The 7,065-nt window shown below is 32.1% G+C and overlaps 1 pseudogene; it reads right to left on the bottom strand.

The window, feature by feature from the left end:
- Positions 1–253: 253 nt before the first annotated feature.
- LOC121391656 lies at positions 254–3,805 on the bottom strand (annotated as a pseudogene).
- Positions 3,806–7,065: the final 3,260 nt, after the last annotated feature.

Here is a 7,065-nt window from a genome sequence, read left to right as displayed (position 1 = left end):
GACTCTAATTATGGTGTCAGAGTACAGCAATTATTTAAAAAATATAGATAAATTAGAAAAGTCAACTTACAACTTTAATAACAAAACGTTCAAGAGGTTATATACAAATTTATGCAGTCTGTCACTTATTGCATTTAATTTTCATCCCCTGTAAAAATTTCAAAGAGTAATAATGTCCTTTCCATGTACTCCAATCTACACCATCAGCATAAGAACTGTGAGGACCACTAAGTATAAACCTTTAAGTTGGCAACTATGACAATTCGTGTACCACCATGCTCCTTTGAACATTCACAGCACAATTGATACTACTATGTCTATCATTATCTTGTTCTTTTGTACTAAATTTCATTCCATTATAATTTGAAAGACTAATCTCCTCTCCAGCATTCCAGTTCCATCCACCTACTAGTAGTTTGTACTTTGTGTCAGAGTCCTCTACCAGCAAAATTGAATATTTAGAACATGTCTATACCACTAAAATCCACCCGGAGGTCAACACATAGAGTGCAATTCATAGTAGTGAGACGATGAATGTTATTGAGGCCTAGCCAAAACTCTCCATCAAGATCCCCAAATCCACTAAGATAATCCTTCCAGTCACGATAGAAATTTACAGTACATCATTCTTCTTTGGAAGACAGTCTAGCCAGTCACAGTACACCTGAAAGACAATGTTGTAACTTTGATTTGATTATAACTGGAGCACCTTAAAAGGAGGTGATGATAGGTTTGATAGTATATACACCACTACATTTTGACCTTGTTTGTAGTGAATCCTGACAGGCACTAGGTGGCACTGTACAACTGGTATCTGAGGAAGAATATAAATTATTTATATAACATCAAGAGTACATAATGTACCTTTATCATCACTGTTATCTTTTGGGATAGGACCAGGCTATAATAGCACCAATATAATTACAAAGAAGACTAAATACACCAAATATTTCATCTTTGTTACTGTACAATATCACTGATGGACTGACAGTGAATTACATGGTACCCTCTCCTTTATAGCAGCTGTCATGGTATTTATGTCAACATAGGTTAGAAAAATGGTTTGATGGGATATATGACACAAGGGCAAGGCCTAGGATTTCTGTTTCCTGTAGAAACTTTGAAGGTATTTCCCATTGTCTAAGACAACTTTCACAATTATTTTATTTTTTTACTGTTCACTACTGGGGCTTGGCTGTGGTCAATTTATTTTCTATATCAGTTATCTTTCACTATGCAATAATAATTTTGAGTCATGACACAAACCCAAAGCTAGCCTAGTCCTACCACAAGTCCAACCCACTCAGCAGAGTTCTGATGTAATCAGGAAACATGAGGTATTGATTAGATAATGCTTGGGAGTTTTCTGAAGGAAATAGACACTCTGGCTTCTTTATTCCTGCAAACACCTTTGGGTTCAAAATTATTTTGACAATGCATGTATAATATAGTGATAGTTAGCAATTTGCAATAAGACATTAAGTATAACAAAATGATGTACCTCTTCATCTAATGAAAAACATCAGTCAATTTATACATTAGTTCATATTAACATATGGTTTAATCTCTTTACATAGATGTCAAGTGTCAAGATATGATTTACAAGTATTGAATGTCAGCATGTTATATGTCAGTAACATGTGATGATCTAACATGAATTTTAATGATAATTATTTTGATGAGTCCATGCTTTGAATAATCCTGCTATTGAATATATTAAAAACAATTGAGAATGGACACAGATCTGCAAAAAGGGCCTATGTGCTGTCAATACATTTGAAAGCCTTAGCTGCTAGTCGTAAAGGACAAGTCCATGTAAATTTACAGTTATTTGTCTGTTGTGTGACTTACGTTTTATAATATATGTGAATACAGTTACCGTGTGCTAGTATACAGTCCATATGTTAGTAATGTGACACAAACATACAATGTAGTACAAAAGAATGTGCGTGATTAGTTTCACTCTGATGTTAGATCCATTGCTTGTAATTGACATATTTATTTTAACAAGCTAAGCCAAACAAAGCAAATACAAACAAAATATCAGTAAATGAGATAATATAAAGAAGCAACATACAGAATACATACTGTCTGATCATTATAGCTGTCCTAATTAAAATGGACTCATTTGTTTAGTACTGATATTTGACTTATTTTGCAAAAGTATACTTTTAATGTATGTGTGTGTGTGATAATGATTAATCAACATGTGATTAAATTGAGTAACTTATAGTTTTTTATTACTAAAGATAATAAAGTTTATTTTCTATGCTGGTACCATAGTTGCCATAACAACCTTTGTGGCCAATCTTATAATTTAGTTTCAACAGTTTACATTACAGTAAGTGTGATGAATTAACACAATTGGCAAAAGTTCAATAATTAAATATTGTTTGACAAAACAAGATATCCATGCCTGGAAAAAGACCACATTACATGATCTTATAGAAAATTGATTTGGAATATCTCTTAATTAATAAATGACTAATAGCTATCCTTGAATAGTGCAAAAGTGATATAACATTTTTGATATAGTACCAGTAAACATCGTATTCATAAATCTTTTAATGAATTATTAAACTTATAATTACAGCTGCCAGAATATTAAGGATTTAACTGTCCAGGATGTACACAATACTGAATGGTATTATGATATATAAACAGGACTTTATTAGTAAGTCAATTAAATTTTGTGCACATAACCTGTTTAAACTACTCCATATAATGCCTGCATAATAGATGCAGTGCATATACAATGAAGCAGTTACAACAAACCTTTCGTAAAGTGGTTGTTGTAGTATGTGTACTTTAAATGGAAAGAACTGTTGTAAAGTTTTAGAGGTTGTTATCGCTTTGGCTAAGATATTCAGAATATTCTGCTACTAAATTCAATGGGCATTCCATTTAGGTAGGCAATTTTACTGTGCTCATACTTGGTAGCAATTACATTGTCTTGTACATACATGTCAGATGATAAGTAGTGTTTTTGATGCTTGCGTTGTGAAAAATGTCACTTGTGAAAAGTAAACATTGGAAATGCCGGAAGCAAATTAATCATAACTACTGTTGTTGTAAAATAACGAACTAGATTACAATAATCTGAATTAGACAAACATACACAGATATATGTTAAAGTTACACAAACTTGATTACTCAATAGTTGGGTTAACATTCATCTAATCTACAAATTTCAAGTACAAATTGTTTTCAAGATATAGCATTTAGTCTGTCATTTTTGGTGCTTAACTTTATCTCTGTGAAGCTCAGAGAGTAAGTAAGACTTAGAGCCTAGCTAATGACAACAGTTTTATACCATCAGCATAGGAAGTGTGAGAAACCACTCAAGTATAAACATTTAAATTGGAAAGAATGGCAACCTTTATACAACATCCTCCTTTATAGAGTAAAGCACAATTACCATTCTTATATACATCATTATCTTGGTCCTATTGTCGTAAAATTTCTGCCCATTATGTATCTTAAGACCTATCTCCAGCATTGCCAGTATATCCACTTACTAGTAGTTTGTATTTTGTGTCAGAGGTCCCACTACATTAAATATGGAATATTTAGCATATCTCTATTATTGCCACTAAAATCTTGGAGATCAACATGTAGAGTGGAATTGATAGCAGCGAGACGATGAATTTTGTTAAGACCTAGCCAAAACTCTCCATTAAGGTCCCCAAATCCTTTTTTTCCAGTTACGATAGAAAGTTACAGTACCATCCATTCTCCTTTGGAAGACAGTCCAACCACCACCATCAGTCTGCATGTCACAATACACCTAAATAAGATGTTTCATGTATTTTGATTATAACTGGAGTACCTTAAAAGTCAGGTAGATGATCAGGTTTGATAGTATATATACCACTACATGTGTGACCTTGTTCATAGTGATCTTGACAGCCATGAGATACTCTACAACTGGTACCTGAGAAAGATAAGACATGTCTTTCCATTGGTACCAAGAGTAGGTAATGTACCTTTATCTTCACTGTTTTTCTTTTACATCTTGAGGTAGAAAGGATGTAACAAAGGCAATACAACTCACAAAGAAGGCTAAACACATGAGATATTTCATCTTTGTTACAGTACAATAATCACTGATGATATAACAGTGACTTCAATATCCCTTCCTTTATAGCAACTGTTAGGTATTCATCTCATCATGATTTGGGGGTGTACATATCTATTTATGTGTTTATTCCACGGAATATCTTCATGATATTAGTTGTACTAAGTGCATATATAGTGTTAGCTTTGCAATTTAAAGAAGACACATCAGCCAATTGTAAACTAGTTCATATTAAACATGTTTTATATAGATATCATGTGATGGTATTGATTTACAAATGTTAAATATTATCATTGTTATAGTATAAGTCAGTGATGTTTGGCAGTCATTCAATGACCAGACTTAGTAGGCATGGGTTATCAAAGCTGTTAGTCTTAGGGGACATATCTATGTAAGTTAACAGTTATTTCTGAATTGATAGTCTGTTGTGTGACTTCGCTTTTATATCATATTATACAATACCTTAAGACAAACAGCCATACATTGTAGTACCATGAAATGTGCATTTACTACTTCTATAAAGTTGACTCAGACTTAGATCATTAGGTCTGTAGTTAACATATTTATTGACAAACTAAGTCAATTAAGCAAATACAACCAAAATATCAGTAAAATGAGATAATAAAGAAGTAACATATACAGAATACATACTGTCTGATCTTATAGCTGTCCTAATTAATGTGACTCGTTTGTTTAGTACTGATATTTGACGTATTTGCAAATAATATAATTTTTTTTGTAAAGTATGCATGTATGCAAGTAAGATATAATTATCAACTTGTGATTAAATCGAGTAATTTCAATGGTTTTTTTATTACCTTTAGATAATAAAGTTTTTAACCATGCTAGGTATATAATTGCCATGGTAAAGTTTGTGTAAGTCAGTGCCATCTTGTAATTTGCTTCAACAGTTTAGTGTGATAACATTAATTGAGCAATTACACAGATATACCTGCCTGAAGAGGCCTACATAATAACAATCTAAGAAATTGGTTTTGGACTATCTTTTAATTAATGAATGGCTGATATCTTATGCTTTAAATAGTGCAAAGTTTAAAAAACCTGTTTTGATGGTAGTAAACGTCTGTTATATTCTTACATGTTTTAATGAATCATTAATCTATAATATAGCTGTAGAATGTTGTGAATGTAACGTGTTATGAGATGTACACAATACTGATTGGTGTATGATATTTGTATATCAGACTTTATGAGTAAGTAAATTTAAATCTTGTGCAAATATCCTGTCAGAGCACCACCATCAGTATCCATGTCACACAGTACACCTTTTAAAGGACAATGTTGTAAATGATTTGATTATAACTGGAATACCTTGAAAGTGGTAGATGATATTTTTTTTTTTTCAGGTTGATAGTACTACATGTGTGATCTTGTTCATAGTGATCCTGACAGTCATGAGAATCTTCACACACAATCTCACATTACATGATGTCCATTGTATCTTTATTACATACCTTATCATCATTGGGTCTCCACGTGTCAGGATGACAGGACACAAAACATTAGTGATGCAACTCACCAAACGTGATTTTCAATAGTTCTTTTCATTGTATTTTCTTTAAATTAAAGCTAATAAATATGTAAGAACAAGTAATGGATCTAACATCTGTATCACAGTCCAGCACACATGTGTAATGGTATATATACTCTCAAATGTGATCAGCTTTCTTTAAGTTAAACAAGCTTAAGAATAAATAATTTATAATATATCATTAATTATATTTATTGTGATATGGAGACTGATGCATGGTAGTAGCCAGAAGGACTGTCTTCTATTTGAGAATGGATGGTACCATAAGCCTCTGTTGTGACTAGAATGATTACCTCAATTATTACCTAGCTAGGGTCTATGATAAAGTTTGTGTAGTGTTAACAAAAAGATTAGGTTAATGTTGTTATAACTTGGCCAAAGTATGAAATAATTGTCCATTTACTTCTGTTGGTGGTAGACTATTTGCATTAAGTAAAATCTTTTGAAACAAACCTTGTGACTATAACCTTGACCAATATTGAATGTAACAAAACTTTGCAAGTATAACCTATGAAAGGTTACAATAACTACCATATCTTTGGTGATATATCAATTTATATCCAAGATTTGGATTGAAAAATGTCCTCAATTGCATAACTATACATATATGCATACTGTACATTATTTTATCCTAATACACACTCCTCATGACATTCAAAGGCCTACTCAGATAACTGAACATTCTATGTCTTGATGTCTGGATGGCATTTGTCACTAGAGTAGATACTATAAATTTTTCTTCTTAGCTTCACTAAATAATAGTGCTATTTTTATATACATCAATAGCTACTTCATATCTTAAAAATCATGCTTTATTTGAGCAACATGGACTGTATTGTGGTATACCAGCAGTATCTATTATGTGTGCTGAGTACACCAGATCTTAAATTATATCTAATATTATTATGTAGTTGTAATTATTAACTGAACTGCTATTATAAGTCAGTTTATGATGAAATTTAATGTAGATACAGACAGGAGCATGTTCAGATCAGCCATTATAAATTATATACTTGCCACTTCTGTCTAGCTTATAGCCCAAAGTAAAACAGCTGTAGTGAGTTATTGCACAAACACCAGTTCCAGAGAGGTACACTCCACCATATTTGGTGGGAGACAACAATTACCACAATGATAATTTCTAAAATAATACTGAGAAATAGCTATGATGTAATGTGTACAATAAAATCAATTACTTTGGCAAACAGTGCTTCATTAGATCATTTTTCCGGTTAATCAAATGCTGTTGAACTTTCTTTCCAATCAGATGGAATCCTTTGTCACAGCTGAAGTTGCAATGGATTCAAATGTAGCAGCACTAACATCAACCTGACCATATCTAGGATTTTCTAGATCTTCACAGTCATCAGCTACATGTAATAGTATATTAATTACATATTTTAATCTTATAGCTTATGCTGACAAATAGTGTCAC

The sequence above is a fragment of the Gigantopelta aegis genome, unplaced genomic scaffold, assembly GCF_016097555.1.
Source record: "Gigantopelta aegis isolate Gae_Host unplaced genomic scaffold, Gae_host_genome ctg2780_pilon_pilon:::debris, whole genome shotgun sequence".
Lineage (NCBI taxonomy): Eukaryota > Metazoa > Mollusca > Gastropoda > Neomphalida > Peltospiridae > Gigantopelta > Gigantopelta aegis.
Note: the sequence above shows the minus strand (reverse complement) of the source record. Positions and strands in the feature narration are given on the sequence as shown.